Below are 16,120 nucleotides of genomic sequence, written 5' to 3' on the forward strand. Positions count from 1 at the left end.
TACGACACAACATGTGGTTCATGCACGATGGAGCTCCTGCACATTTCAGTCGAAGTTTTCCTACGCTTCTCAACAACAGATTCGGTGACCGATGGATTGGTAGAGGCGCACCAATTCCATGGCCTCCACGCTCTCCTGACCTCAGCTCTCTTGACTTTCATTTATGGGGGCATTTGAAACAGACTCTTCGTGCTCGTATTGCGGACGGCTGTGATACAAAACGCCATTCTCCAGGGCTGCATCAGCGCACCAGGGATTCCATGCGACGGAGGGTGGATGCATGTATCCTCGCCAACGGAGGACATTTTGAACATTTCCTGTAACAAAGTGAAGTCACGCTCATACGTTCTGTTGCTGTGTGTTCCCGTTCCATTATTAATGTGATTTGAAGAGAAGTAATAAAATGAGCTCTAACATGGAAAGTAAGCGTTTCCGGACACATGTCGACATAACATATTTCCTTTCTTTGTGCGTGAGGAATGTTTCCTGAAATCTTGGCCGTTCCTTTTTGTAACACCCTGTATATCTGTACAGTTCTTCTGTTTTGTCAATTCGTTTGTCAGTGAACAATGTACAGTTCAATTACTGCTAACCTAACCTAACCTAACCTAACCCAGTCACTGGGATTATATCTTCTGCTTACACAATGTTTTCAGATCGTAAGAAGGAACAGACAATTCATCGTAAAGGTAGTGAATAAGGCAGTAAGGAATACTATAAAATCATGTGATTTAGAAGCAAGACAGGAAAGTAAAACAAGGTTATCTACTTGCTGCCTGTTATGCTGGCGTATCTCTACGGTCTGTTGCAAAAAGTCGAAAAGGCCACAGATATGACCCGTTTGTGCATCTGGTAAAAAGCGTCCAAGGAATGAAGTACATAAGTTCCACTATCGTTACTTGGATATGGATGTAATAAGAGACATTATACATGTACATGTGGACATCACATTTCCTCTACAATCTAGAAACAGTCGAAAAGCAGTCACAAATAACAATTTTTTAATTAGCTCATCGTGTTGAGAAAAAGCATTTCAGTTGTTGCATACACATTATCAGCATTAATAAATGAATTTTACAACAGGCTACACAAATGAAAAAAAAGGTCGGTATTATTACGAAAGTAGGAGTATCCTGAAGGAGTGTGGTGATTAGATGTATTTAATTTGTTGAAATGTATTGCTGACAAAGGCAGATCTACTTTCATGACAATGTTTTTCGAACTCCCGCTCAATAGACACACATTGCTAGCTTGTGCATTCCTTTCGCGCGCATTATGCTCACCTGCTGACAATGCAGTGACCATTGTGTTGAGCGACAGATCAATTGTTTATTTTTCTCAGTAACAACTATTTTATTCGTGAATCACACATTATCAGTTTGGCAAAGCGTAGGTGAGTAACCAGCATCTGGCATGTGCCTATCATTCCACCTGAAGGGAACGGTCGTCATTATTTTAATACTGCTCAGATCAAGAAAACGAATAAAATCCTTTGGTAAATTTCCATTCCAGTCGTTCAGTGTTAAAAATACGATGGGTTACGGGAATTCAACCACAATTCCAACAAAGTTGGCAATTTATTTTTGTGTGAGTTGTTAACATTTTCTCATTCGAAGAAGCATCACCACCTATGAGTAACGGCCACATTTCTGTTGTTGACAGGTTTAATTCTACTTCCTTTGCCAAAACACACTGTAAATTGCACAAACTCATCTTACAGTGCCAATTGCGACATAATTCTGAAACAAGGTGCCTCATTAAACAAGTAATTGGCAATTAAAGAACTCAATAGCTTACGAAAAACCTCATACTGTCGGTTTGCAGTAACATAAGAGAAGGAATTTCATCTTTATTTTCATACTAGAAAGCTCTTGTTTCAGTAGCTGTCGATGGATTAAAAAATTACAGTGACTGGAGTGATAAAAAATAAATAAAAAGGGAAGTATAACTACTGGTATATCGCCATAGACATTAAAGTTCCGTGTGTTTACGAATTGGCAAAATATTCTCCTCCTTGTGTACTATCATACGCCAAACACTCGTTTTGATGTCTCGAACGGTTTAGGAGACGTCAGAAATGTGAATATCTCATTCTCGCGGGCGTGAGATTGGGAGTGAGCGCTCTACATAGGGTCCATTTTCTCGAAATCGGAGGCAGATAGAGACTTCCTCCCAAGTCTAAAACAAAGTTCAGCATGTGCGGTAAATTTCATACGCAGCAAACATGGTGAAATACGCACCAAACGCAAAATCATAGCGACCCCTATTTTTCTTTGCAAACTTTTCGAATTTTGCGTAGCGTCTTACTAAAACGTATATTCCACAATAAGTGTAACCATTTGCGAGATTATGGGCACTGCGTCACGAAGCTGACATATAACGCTACAAGCAAGGTAAAAATGAAACGATTTTACTGAATAGTTTTTGTAAAATCGTTTGAGAAAGATTACAGTTTGCGCGCGCTTCGTTTCTGTCAGCGCAGAGCCTCGCCAACCCACGCGTGCAAAGTATGTGTACGCGTCTCAATATGAGTTGACCAACGCGACCCGTGCAGGACGTGCACGTCGCGCTGTAGTGTCGTGTCACGTCACACGTGCTATACGCTTCTCAATTTGCGCTTAGCCTAAATGTAGCTCTCCTTTCCCACAAAGTTTATATGCTTACCTTCTATACAAGAACCTGGGTAACCCGACCTTGGATGGTCCGAGTCCCTGCTTGGTTCGACCATCCCATTTCCGGTGTTTTTTTACGCCACTCATCGTCTGCGTAATGGACAGTTGCGGTAGTTTGATCAGTCTTAAGGTAGGACCGCAATGAGACAGCGGAATTGCACTGCAGCAGAGCTACGCGGCACGACGCGACCGAATATTGTTTCTATGAAACTGTTTGCGGCAGAAAGCATTACGCGGCAGCGGAATTGAGTGGCGCAGCACGGCGATGCGAAGTTGACCAACTGCTCAACTACGACGCGCCGTGCGGCTTCGCGTGGTTGCGTTGTCGCTAGTGCGGTATAGCAACTATCTCAACACTGCACGTCATTCAAATCGTAGGCCTTTTGGCGTGCGAAACGAAAATTTGTTCACCTAAATGGCGTTAGGCGAGAAAAAGTTAATTTTGTGTATAAGTGGATATCCAGAGTTAAATGGCCTCCAAAATGGACGTTATATGAATAGCACTAGAGAAAGCAACATCTGGAAACCAACTGACAAGGAAATGGGAGTAAACACAACATACGAAAACCAGCAAACAACTTTTTTTTTATTTTGTGACATGGACGATTAGTCATTTACTTTTTTGACTACTTCCTTTTATTACATTTCATTACTATGTATTTTCTCTTTTACGATATCTCTTGCTTATGACGTCGTTTTGCCAGAGCAAACTACCTTCTGGGGAACTGAAATAATGATTGAATCTATCCTGTATAAGGATAGCATTATTTACGAAATTGCCTCTTATACGAGGAAGATCTCGTAATTGTGTCTTTTTAGTCTTGTCACTGTCGAGCAACGCTGTATCGTATCTGAGAAAATTGTGTAAGACACAACTGGTGAGAATTAAGTTTCTACATATTCTGGACTGAAGCAGATCTTGAGATAGTCAATGTTAAATTTTTGGCACACTTACAGAGCGTTTTCTGGAACGCTTCGGGCTCTATTATGTCTGTAACCACAAACGTTTCTCGATCGGTCATCTAACTGTGTTCCAGCATAAGGTTTTTTCGAGTAGGTTTTTAATACAAAAGCTTCATCTCCAACAATTGCCTGAGGCAGTCGAACTCCTGTGTCTGGTTATTCTTTTGGGTCTGGTATATTCAAAGTATTTGTTTCCAGTTTTGATGCTAAATCTGACTGTAAAATGATTCCAAGGTCATCAACCTTCACATATATACATTTGTAACCTTCTTCCTCTCATAACAAAGAAATTATTACCACATCCATGTCACTTCCGTCCGTTTTGCTCGGAAGTTGGCTAACGACTTATATACAAAATTTGCTATGTACTGTTGCGCCGCTGCAATTCAGTATACAATGTGTTCATCTACGCCGTATCCGTACGCAACGAAAGGCCTGCTACAGTTCAAATGCGGTATACTAAACAGAGCCGCATCGTGACCCGTCACTGTGTTGCAGTGCAGTTCCGCTTAATGTGGTCTTAGATTTATTAAGAAATAAATTGTATCTGACTAGATCAATAAATATTATTGTGCGCGCATTTGTTTTATAAATTAGTGAAAGTGTTCTCTTTGATATTAAAGTGTGTAAAGCTAAATTATGGCATGAAGTAAACCAGGGGTGGCGTGCGGCCCACGGGGCGCTAATCTTTGGCCCACGGAGCTATTTCATATGAAAGAAAAATTTAACTTTTATTTCACATAAATCCCCCAAATGAGCATTCCATCAAGCATCTTTCGTTGTTGTTGTTGTTGTTGTCTTCAGCCCAGAGACTGGTTTGATGCAGCTCTCCATGCAACTCTATCCTGTGCAAGCTTCTTGATCTCCCAGCACCTACTGCAACCTACATAATTCTGAATCTGCTTAGTGTAGTCAACTCTTGATCTCCCTCTACGGTTTTTACCCTCCACGCTGCTCTCCAGTACTAAATTGGTGATCCCTTGAGGCCTCAGAACATGTCCTGCCAAGCGATCCCTTCTTCTAGACAACTTGTGCCATAAATTTCTCTTCTCTCCAATCCTATTCAATACCTCCTCATTAGTTATGTGATCTACCCATCTAATCTTCAGCATTCTTATGTAGCACCACATTTCGAAAGCTTCTGTTCTCTTCTCGTCTAAACTACTTATCGTCCACGTTTCACTTACATACATGGCTACGCTCTATATAAATACTTTCAGAAACGACTTCCTGACACTTAAATCTGTACTCGATTTCACATCGTGTCCAATTACAATAGGAATATCTCAGTTCAAAAAAATGTTTCAAATGGCTCTGAGCACTATGGGACTTAACATATGAGGTCATCAGTCCCCTAGAACTTAGAAGTGCTTAAACCTAATTAACCTAAGGACATCACACACATCCATGCCCAAGGCAGGATTCGAACCTGCGACCGTAGCAGTCGCGCGGTTTCGGACTGAAGCGCCTAGAACCGCTCGGCCACCGCGGCCGGCTATCTCAGTTCACTGAGTCAACAATAGTTAGATTTTCGCCTATATTCCTGTCTGACAAAAATCACTATGTTGGATTTATTTTTAAAAGCTCGCACGCCTTCTTGAAGAAAACATAGTTCGCCTTGGCGATATGCAATCAACAGTCAGCAGTAGCATGGATTTTGCAACCGGATACGTTATTGCGCAGGCGAGACGAATGCCAGACATAGCCATTACATTCCATACTTACTTTTACTGCAAACTCACAACACTAACGGCCGTAAAAGTTACGGCCCTTCACGTGTAAACATGGTGCACATTCGATCGCGATAGGCCTATTATCACATGAGGCAAGTAAACCCGGCTTTTATCTTTTTAGCCGGCCGAAGGGGCCGTGAGTTTCTAGGCGCTGCAGTCTGGAACCGCGAGACCGCTACGGTCGCAGGTTCGAATCCTGCCTCGGGCATGGATGTGTGTGATGTCCTTAGATTACTTAGGTTTGACTAATTCTAAGTTATAGGGGACTAATGACCTCATAAGTTGAGTCCCATAGTGCTCAGAGCCATTTGAACCATTTTTATCTTTTTAGAATTAATCTGTGGTACTTGTCTTTTATTTTAGTAGGCTTGCATTTATATTAGGTATTTAATCATTGTGAGTAGGTGCACCAGTCGACTTTAGGAGTGGTTTCTGCCTCAACACTTTCTTTTAATTTCATTAGTACAAAATAAATAAGCACTTAACTGTAATGGTGTGTTTTTATTGATGATGTTTAAGGATTCCGCATTACAGAGGTAACAAAGGGACCCTCCTGGTGCGACTTCGTCCACCTGTGTTTATCTCTTATTTACAGCAACTAGTAATGTTATCGACTTGAAATGTAGAATAGTTTTAAGAAACAATCATAACAAAAGACGTCGAAATGAGGGTGAAAATTTTACATTAAGGCTGCTATTTTAAGTGAAGCATATGTAATTTTTATATGTATTATACATGACGCTCAGAAATAAAATATAAATTTCCTAAAGCAATTGAATACTACACTCAAAAATTCTCGAGAGAACAGACTACGAAGTTTACCAGGCGTGCATAAAACTGAAATGAAAGACCGATACCTCGCCATCCATGTGCAGGGTCAGGGTTTGATTCCCAGGTGGGTTTTATCTTTAATCATAGGTGTATAGCTGATATGTATTTTTAAATATACTCGCATGCCCTACAAGCATTTTCGTGAAGTGTGAAATACATAAAGATTGAAACAAAAACCAGCGCTCGAGACTGGTGATAATTGGATAGCTAGTTCGAGTCTAGTTTTGGCCATTACTTTTTAGCTTTTTTCAGTTCAGTTCGAATAGCTACGTCATATAAATATATGCTGATTGGCACATATTTAATTATCATTTTTATGAAAAATGCGCGTCTTCTTATTTCTAATTACGTGTCACTCACAAAAATAAAGTTTTCATTGCAGGTATAAATCGCTAATCACTGATCCTTTATGTATAATGTCGTTTTAAAAAAAGAAAAACATTTCCAATTAATTTTTTTCCATTTGCGTGTACCCTACGCTTCACAGAAATGCCCGTGGAACATGAACCTTTGTACAAAAATTTACCGCAACATCCTACCACAGAGCCACACAGCCCATAAAACAGTCAAGTTGCTTTACGGTGTTGATCAACTTCGGGGAACTTTAAAGTAAACTTTGTATGGAATTTTTGAGAGATGCATCGAACTACTTTAGGTAACTGATATTTGATTCTGAATTTCGCTTACCATATACGCATGTAAAAAATTACAACACTTCGATTACCTTGTGGTGTCTCTGTCAGTTTCCGAATTATGATAAAAAGAGTCTGTTTCAGTTTGAGGCGGTTCTAGGCGCTTCAGTCCGGGACCGCGCGACTGCTACTGTCGCAGATTCGAATCCTGCCTCGGGCATGGATGCGTGTTATGTCCTTAGGTTAGTTAGGTTTAAGTAATTCTAAGTTCTAGGGGACTAATGACCTCAGATGTTAAGTCCCATAGTGCTCTGAGCCACTTGAACCATTTGAAGTTCGAGGCGTAAACCTAGTATGGCGTCAACTAGTAAACAAGCAACACATAAGAAGAGGAGAGTTACAGAGTAGTTGAGAACTTTTCAAGACAAGTGGACTGCAAATTATTTTTGTGGTCTATAACAACACCCACATGTCTCATATGCAATGAACCTGTCTCTGTTCCAAAAGAATAGAACGTCAAACGGGCATTAAGAGACTAAATATGCAATTTTGTTTGATAAGTACAAGGGACAATTTAGACAAGACCAAGTAAACAACTTAAAAAGGAAACTTTCTAGTCAACAGCAAATATTTGCAACGGTGAATTCAGAGGCAATATGTTATGTGAGAGCGAGTTATGCAGTAGGTGTCACTGTTTGTAATTGGAAAGGCTAAAAAACCAAGGCCATTCAAAAACATTAATATGGCATCACCGCATGTAACAAGTGGCGTGGAAAGCCTCTTTGAGACATGGTTTTGTGACCAGTTCGTCCTTGCCAGTACAAAACAACTAATAGAAGAAAAAAACTCCTTAAACCTTCCATATTGATACTCGACAATGCGACAGCTCATCCATCTGAAGACGGACTTGAAAAAGGTGAGCTAAAGGTTTATTTCTTCCTGCCAACGTAACATGTCTCATTCACCCCATGGTCAACGGGATCAAAGCGTGGCTAGAGAGGCGATATCGCCGAAAGCGCGTTGGATCAAATTCAGAGAGGACACAAAAAGGCAGCAGCTCGTTTCAAGCGATGAAATCAATAAATATAAAAGATGTAATCTATACAACTGCTGAAGCTTGAAAAATCTTTGCGCAGACTGTAGCCAGAAATGAATGAAAATAAAGGTGAAACATGAAAAGAAACGAGTGAAGAGAATCAAGATGAACAGGCCATGCAACAAGTTACGTAAGTCGTGATGTAGACACTTCAGCGATTTTGAAAGATTTACAAACTTTACAGTCGGACATTGAGCCCAGTGACGTAAGTTAGTGAAACAGTACAGCTGACGTTGATTGCACAATGGAAGAATAATTAAATGAAGGCCAAATCCTTGATGCTGTAACTCGAACAACCGATGAGAATGAGAAAGATGATGATGACAACGAAGACACTGAACCTACGGCTCGAGTATCACATACATAAGCTAAAAATTCATTTTATATAGCCCTTCAGTATATCGAACAAAGCTGCACGGCTCTCCCAACAGTCATTTTGAGGATTAGGAAATGAACATCGCAACAAAATCAAGGCTTTCGTCTATTAAGCAAAACAAAATTATGGACATTTTTAGTCCTGCTTAACAACAGAACATTTTTACCATGTACATTCTCATATTTTTAAACAATTAAGTGCAAATCAGTTGCGTATCGATGCAATACTGTAATAAAGTATGTACAGTTGTTAAACTTACACTCGCACCAACAATATCTTATGGTACATAGAGAAGTATTTTACTGTACAAGCACTACTGTACATTACACTTTCGTTTAAGATCTTTTGGTTTATGGACGTTTTATTTTCTGTTTCTTACTGTTTTACCAAGAAATGATATTTCAGACAGAATTTCCAATAGAAAACTAAAGTCGAACTATACTGTATTGTGGCGGTACATGTCAATAGAAGTGTTCCTCTGATAATCCGACATTTTTTATTAAGAACATCAACCCACTCCCGTAGGGGACGGGTTAACGAACTAGGAGCTGTATTACGTGACAAATTAAATATACTGCATCAACGACGCGTAGAACTGAGACATCTCTTTTATCTCGAATTTACATCTACATCCACATGATTACTTTGCCATTTACAATTAAGTGCCTAGCAGAGCGAAAATTGAACCACCTTCAAGCTATTTCTCTACCGACCCAATCTCGAACAGCGCGTGGGAGAATCGAACACTAAAATCTTTCCGTGCGAGCTCTAATTTCTCTTATTTTATTATTATGATCATTTATCCCTACGTAGGGGGGCGCCAGCTACATATTTTCACACTCCGAGGTGAAAGCTGGCGATTGAAATTTTATGAGAATATCCTGCCGTAACGAAAACCGCCTTTGTTTTAATAATTACCATCCCAATCCACGTATTTTATCCTTGGCACTCTGTCCCCTGTTTCGTGATAACACAGAAAGATCTGCCATTCTTTGGACTTTTTCCATGTCATCCGTCAATCGTACGTAACTGATGCGGATCCCACACGCGCGCCAGTACTCCATAAGAGGGCAGACAAGCGTAGTGCAAGCAGTCTCTTTTATAGACCTGTAGCATTTTCTAACTGTTCTTTCAATAAATTGCAGTCTTTGGTTTGATTTCCCACGACATTCTGTATGTGAGCGTTCTGATTTAAGTTATTCGTAACTGTAATCCCTGAGTATTTAGTTGAATTCACAGCCTTTAAATTTGTGTGATTTATCGTGTAACCGAAATTTAGCGGATTCCTTTGGTACCCATGTGGATGAATTCGCACTTTTCATTATTTATAGTCAATTGTCATCTTTCACGCTATAGAGATACCTTGTATAAATTATTTTGCAATTGGTTTTGTTCATCTGACGACGTTGCAAGACGGTAAATGAGAGCATCACCTGCAAATAATCTAAAGGGACTGCTCAGACTGTCTCCTAAATCGTGTATGCGGAACAGCAGAGAGCCTATAATTCTTCCTTGGAGATCACCAGATAGTACTTTTGTCTTGCTCGATAACTTTTCGTCAGTTACTACACACTGTAACCTTTCTGACAGGAAATCACGCATCCAGTCGCACAGCTGAAAAGATACTCGATAGACACACAATTTGATTAGTAGTCGCTTGTGAGGAATGGTGTCCCAAGACTTATGGAAATATAAAAATATGAAATTCGTTTCACATACAACAGCGATAGGATTCATTATTTCGTGAGAATAAAGAGCTAATTGTATTTCACAAGAATGATATTTTCTGAATCCGTCCTGGGTGTTTGGCAATAAATCGTTTTCCTCGAAGTAGTTCATAATGTTCGCGCACAATGTATGTTCCACAATCGTACTGCAAAAAGAAGTAAACGATTTGGGCCTGTAATTTAGCAGATTACTCCTATTTCCTTTCTTGGGTACTGGTGTGACTACTTCCTTTCTTGGGTACTGAACAACTTTAAAGTCTGTAGTTACGCACGGCTCTTTCGACTAGCGAGCGGTTGATTACAAAAGAATTCAGTATTTGAAACAATCCAGCTTCTCTTCTCCAAATGCATTTCAACGCTAGAGCCATCTACTGGCACAAGCAACACACCACCGCCAAACTAGCGGCAACCACATGGCACTGTAAAGTCTCCCAAACTCACAGGAAACCGTCATGGGAAACTTACAGCGAGACTGTCGTGGAATCTTGAACTCGTGTTCGGCTTTCATTCATCGATATTTGTGAAGGTTAGTCTGCTGGTGAATTACGTTTGCTGATGAATGAATACGAAAAAAAGGGCATTGGTGCAAACAAATATCAACTTCTGGGTGCTAAGTGCGCATGTATCGCAACAAGCCAATTTATTCGCAATGAAATTTACAACGGAGTTTTTCCGATAACATGTGGCGAAAACATTTTTAGAAGAAATCCAACAGGCAGATTGCATTACTTCGTGGTGATTAAGAAAAATTGCTTGAATCTGATTCAGATTGTAGTACGAATCTTCTGGAATTTGAGCAAAGGTTTTTCGTTCCACCATCGTTAGTTTAAGTTAAATGTGAGAAACAAAGTTTGTGCACTTAACTGGCAGAAATAGTGAATTTCAGACTGATCAAAAATAACTGCGTTTCTTGCACTTCATTTCGCAAAGACGATATTCGCATCTGATGACATATGTACCATGACATAAAATCTATGAAAAAGAAAGGTTGACGTTTATTAAATAATGCAATATCATCACACGAATAATAAGAAAGAAAATTTCATTTGAGAATCGTGAGCGCAAATCACAGCTCCTCTTTGATTGCCAGTGTTGCTAAGCCGAATCGCTGTCAAGACATTCGATACAACTTTTTTTTTTTTTTTGAGCATATTATCTAGAAATATTTATGATTCCGTAACTTGTGAAACGATCAATGTGGAAAGCGTCTGTGGAGTACGAAAGGGCAGAGCTATGCGTGTGAGCGGAGTCGAATTAGTTATCGCTATTGGCTCTACTGCGGCAGTTGAGGGAAGATCTGTGGAAAGTGCGTCCGTTAGTATCATTCGTCTGTAGCCAAGATGCGTAGCGTGGTGATTTCGTTGCTCTTGGTGCTTTCTGCACCATTTGTCCTACCATTTACAGATATCCGTAAGTAATTTCGCAATACTTTTCTATTTTGTTAGCTCTAAAAGCAATATGTGCAGTAATAGAATTATTATTGGAAATTTCGATTTGGCGCCCAAATAATAACTTGACACTTTACACGTCGCCATTACATGATTGATCGTATTTATTGGCCTTTCACTGTATCAATATTGACATGAACGAGAGTATTTACTTCGCACGATGTGGAACACACGCTGAGAGTTACTAAGGGAAAGACAGTATTGTAAAAAAGCTATTTATAGTATTCTATTTTTTTAGCCAATCCCGAAACGTCACTTGGAATTGCCTGTAATACTGTTGCTTAAATAAATAAATTTATACCAGTTACGCGTTTTAAGTCGCAAATAATTTAGGATAAAAATTTCATTTCTTTTTTATTAATACATCATGATTTGTCAACAATGTAAACAAAAAAATACGACTATCCGAATTTCCCAGAGTTTAACGAAAACATTTCTTCGCTAATCAACCAAACTGTTTTAGAGCCAAGCCAGTAAGAGTTACTGGTACAGTTCCCTCTTAAGTAACTTGTTCAAGATATCTCGTCACTAGTGCTCCGTTACTGTGCAATTTGTTCGTGTATAAGTGCTTCTTACAATGGGAGTGGCGCAGCCCACGCTCGTGCTTTGTCTCCTGTCACAGTCAGTTTCTTATGTCCAGAAAGAAGCACGCGACAGACGAGGTGTGGCCCAACAATTTACGCTTCCAACCCTAGAGCCTGCTCCCGTGAAATAAAATATACATTCACGTATTACAAGCGAAGACACGATTTATTGCGTGACTTATTATATATGTAACTGAAAAGTATTGGACCTCTGAAGCTTTTGCCAAAGTCAACAAGATTTTACGAGAAAATAATTTAATAGCGGTTAAAGATTTTAGTTATGGCCTGTATCCGCTGTAAAATCTCTTTACTGCTTTTCTGGAAACGTAGTGTGTCTGGGTCTTTATAAAATACGGTTCATCTCTATGTTCTATTAGTCACGACCGTCACTTCTTTATCATACCTAGATACTGAGGCATTCGCATCCTTTTTAAACAGATGATTATTTGTAGTTTTTGTGCAAGCACTCATAAGTAATACGGCTCGCGTGAAACAAACGATATTTTTCACAGACTCTCTCTGTGGTTAATATTTCCCCTGCAACCACCCTCTATCACTCAGTTAAGATGGCTGTTTATGAAGTATTTACTGATACGTTTCTGCTTGTAGGTCACGTCCTGGCAGTACAGCCTTACTAGGCTTAATTTACCCTGATATAAACCGCCATTTGACTGTGTATTATTATATTTATCGTCTTTTTTATCTCAATTTCGGCTGTTATGCCATTATCAAGTACAGTGCTAAAAGTTGTTAGATCCTTTTTATTATAATAATGCTCTAACAACTTTTATCATTGTACTTGATAATGGCATAAAAGGCAGAATCTAGATAACAGAGAAGATAAATACAGTTATACACAATCAAAAGGTGGTTTACTTTTTTAAGGAATATTGCATGGCTGTTGCTCAACACCACCGAAAACTTTCTTTATATTGTTGAATCTTGGCATTGTTATTTTATTTTATTTTGTGTGTTATTTATATGGACGATAGGGTGATCTATCAGTTGTTTGTGCTTGTTTGTAAGCTAGTAGTTTGCATTCGCTCTCTCTCCCTCCCTCCCTCTCTCTCTCTCTCTCTCTCTCTCTCTCTCTCTCTCACACACACACACACACACACACACATATTACTCAATATTTATCTAACGAGCCATGGCAGAACATTCCTGTCTTTAGATAACTCTGCGACATATTACTAATTTTCTGAGTACTGATATTTGACTTTCACATGAAAGTAATCAGATCTGGGGTCTTAGCTCTGTCGGATAAGGTTAGCGGGAGGGGTGCGGGCAATTAGCCGATTAGCTTTCAGATGAGATGGTTTAGGGAAAACAACAGCAGGATGATGGACACGGATTTGTATCGTCCTTCTAGGCTCAGGTTGAGTGCCTTAGCTGCTGAAGCCCGTCGAGCGCGCGAGAAAGCGTACGGGCATAAGCAGTCACGTGAACCTTGCTAACACCATTCTTAGAAACGTAATAGCTCTGACACACCCCATCCTGATTCGTATGGCGCATCTCCACTGCGTTTATGTGAGGGTTGTTAGTAACTATACCACTCCCTCAAAAACGAAATCATTATCTAATTCGGCATTCGCAAGAGTAGTTTTCATTTATTCTGTGAATACAATTTTTTACTTTAGTCTTGTGTTGCTTTTAAAAAAAAAAATTTCAGAGAAGTGTTGTATGAAGTCATACACTGTATACTGTTCGTTTGCGACATTTCCTTAGTAGTGAAAATTTTAATGCCAAGAAGGGTACCGTAGGTGGCTTTTTATCACTGTTCAGTTCCCAAGCGGCAATGAAAGTTTACTTTCCGAGACATGGCTCATTCATAAAGGAAGAGATTATAATCTATATCTACTGGCAGGCTCGAACCTGTATCCCTTTTGTTCGCGGTAACTCAGCGAAATGACCGTTGCTAATATTGTACGCGCAAACGCAGTTTGAAAGCCCTGATGTAGTGCTTAAATACCGCTGCAGATGGCTTACTTGGTTTGTATTGTTGTGTACAATAACTCGTAGCTTCGTTAAAAAGTTATGCCATGTCCTCTACAGACGACCTATACTAGGTAACTTCCGTATGCCAGTTACTGCTGTCGGGCGTTTCTCAGAAACCTGAAAATAGACAATCCTCTCGTTTTTAAGTCATTGTCACCTGTCTTTGGTATCGCGTTAGCTAAGAAGCGTTTGCAATTAAATGTATGAGTTAATTACACTTCTGGGCAGATTAAGACGATGTATGGTATACGAGCTCAAATTCAATCGAATGTAATTAAGAATTGATCTGTCCAGACACCTCAACACTTCAGCTTAGCAATACTTCTTTCCTGCTTCTCAAAATGAAGATATCATACCCAGTCCTTTTTAGGGTTTTAAAGCATTTTGGTTCACAGATGGACAACTCGTCTTATATTTTTAATCTGTCTCATGGGTTCAAGGTGAACGTTCTAAAATTTGAAGACGACAACTAAACAACTGTATAACAGTTGTGTACATTCTGACGTCTGACAGGATACTGGAGCAGAATACGAGTTCGGTTTGTTAGGTTCATTTTTCTTTTCCAGTTGTCTCTTTCTGTAGACTATCTGGGGCATTTGTCTGTGTGAATCACAATATTCTCCTAAATAAATGGAGGTTTTAAGGAATTAACAGTATAACGAACACGTGGATAATGTCACATCTAACCAAAAAAGCGCATAAGTTGTACATAATTCAATCAATGTAACGAGGGGAGAGTCTTCTCACTAGGGAGAAATCACGTATAGTGTTCCATGAATCTCAGTCTTAGGTCCACTATTGTTTCTCATATATGTAAAAGACCATCTGTCTAACATACAACAAGCTGAATTAGTTCTTTTACGTATGATACTAGTATTGTAATTAATTCAAACACACCCATAGCAACAGCAGAAATGGTAAATACTGTTCTTAAAAGTATTATTGAGAGAATTTCTGCAAACGGTGATGTTCTTTTTATTTTTAAATCTTTATCAGAATGACTTTGATTATTATTATTTTTATTCTGTTACCTGCACTGGCAATTTGTTTGAACATATTTTTTTTCTCATTTCTTATCCTTTGTCACGCTATTTTCATTATCGTATAGACTTTTTGCGCTTTTTTCCGCCTATCATTCTTTTTTGCGTTTAGAATCTCCCCGTGTCGCTTATAACCTGTAGTCGAGTACCAGTCAGTCCTGCTCATCGCTTGGTATCGCATTTCGTGTAACCACTGTGAGAATAGTCCTAGGTGTAGCCAATGAAAGCGAGAAATTACAGTTCGCTTTTAGTGCTGAAATTGAAATTTTTCTATCTTGAGGTTTCTCGTAGAGACTAGCTGTAATCGCCGCCAACAAAACGAGCGTGATTAATAGTTCTGCTGCAGCTTGTTGACCTCTGTTTTCTCGGATACATTGGCATTACGAGGCTGCGGTTATGTTGGGACATTAGTGTAAATTCAGGGCAGCAAACAGTATCACCTACCGCAGTTCAGTTATTGGTACGTAGCTCAAAATCAGCTGTGGACAGGGAATCTGGCGTTCAGCATTTGTGAAATGACCTGCAGTGTTTGCGCGCTGCTTTTAACCGAGTGGCTACCAATGTGGCAACACTGTAATAGCATGCGGCAGACGTCAACTAACAAGTAATTTTAGTCGGACTACAGCCAATCTAGTGCTAATATGAACATCAACAAAAGCAATACAAGAATAATGGAATGTACTCAAAAGTAAATGAGATGATGCTGAGGGTTTAGCTTAGGAAACGAGATGCTAAAAATAATAGATGAGTTTTGTTACTTGGGCAGTAATGTAACTAATGATGACCAAAGTAGAGCGGAAATAAAATGTAGACTGGCAATGGCAAGAAAAGTGTTTCTGAAGAAGAAAAATTTGTTAACAGCAGATATAGATTTAAGTGTTAGGAAGTCTTTTCTGAAGATATTTGTCCGGTGTATAGACCTGCATGGAGGAGAAACATGTATGATAAACAGTTTAAACAAGAAGGGAACAGAGGCTTTTAAAATGTGGTGCTACAAAAGAATGCTGAAGATTAGATGGG

This window comes from Schistocerca gregaria, chromosome X (assembly GCF_023897955.1).
Source record: "Schistocerca gregaria isolate iqSchGreg1 chromosome X, iqSchGreg1.2, whole genome shotgun sequence".
Classification (NCBI taxonomy): Eukaryota; Metazoa; Arthropoda; class Insecta; order Orthoptera; family Acrididae; genus Schistocerca; species Schistocerca gregaria.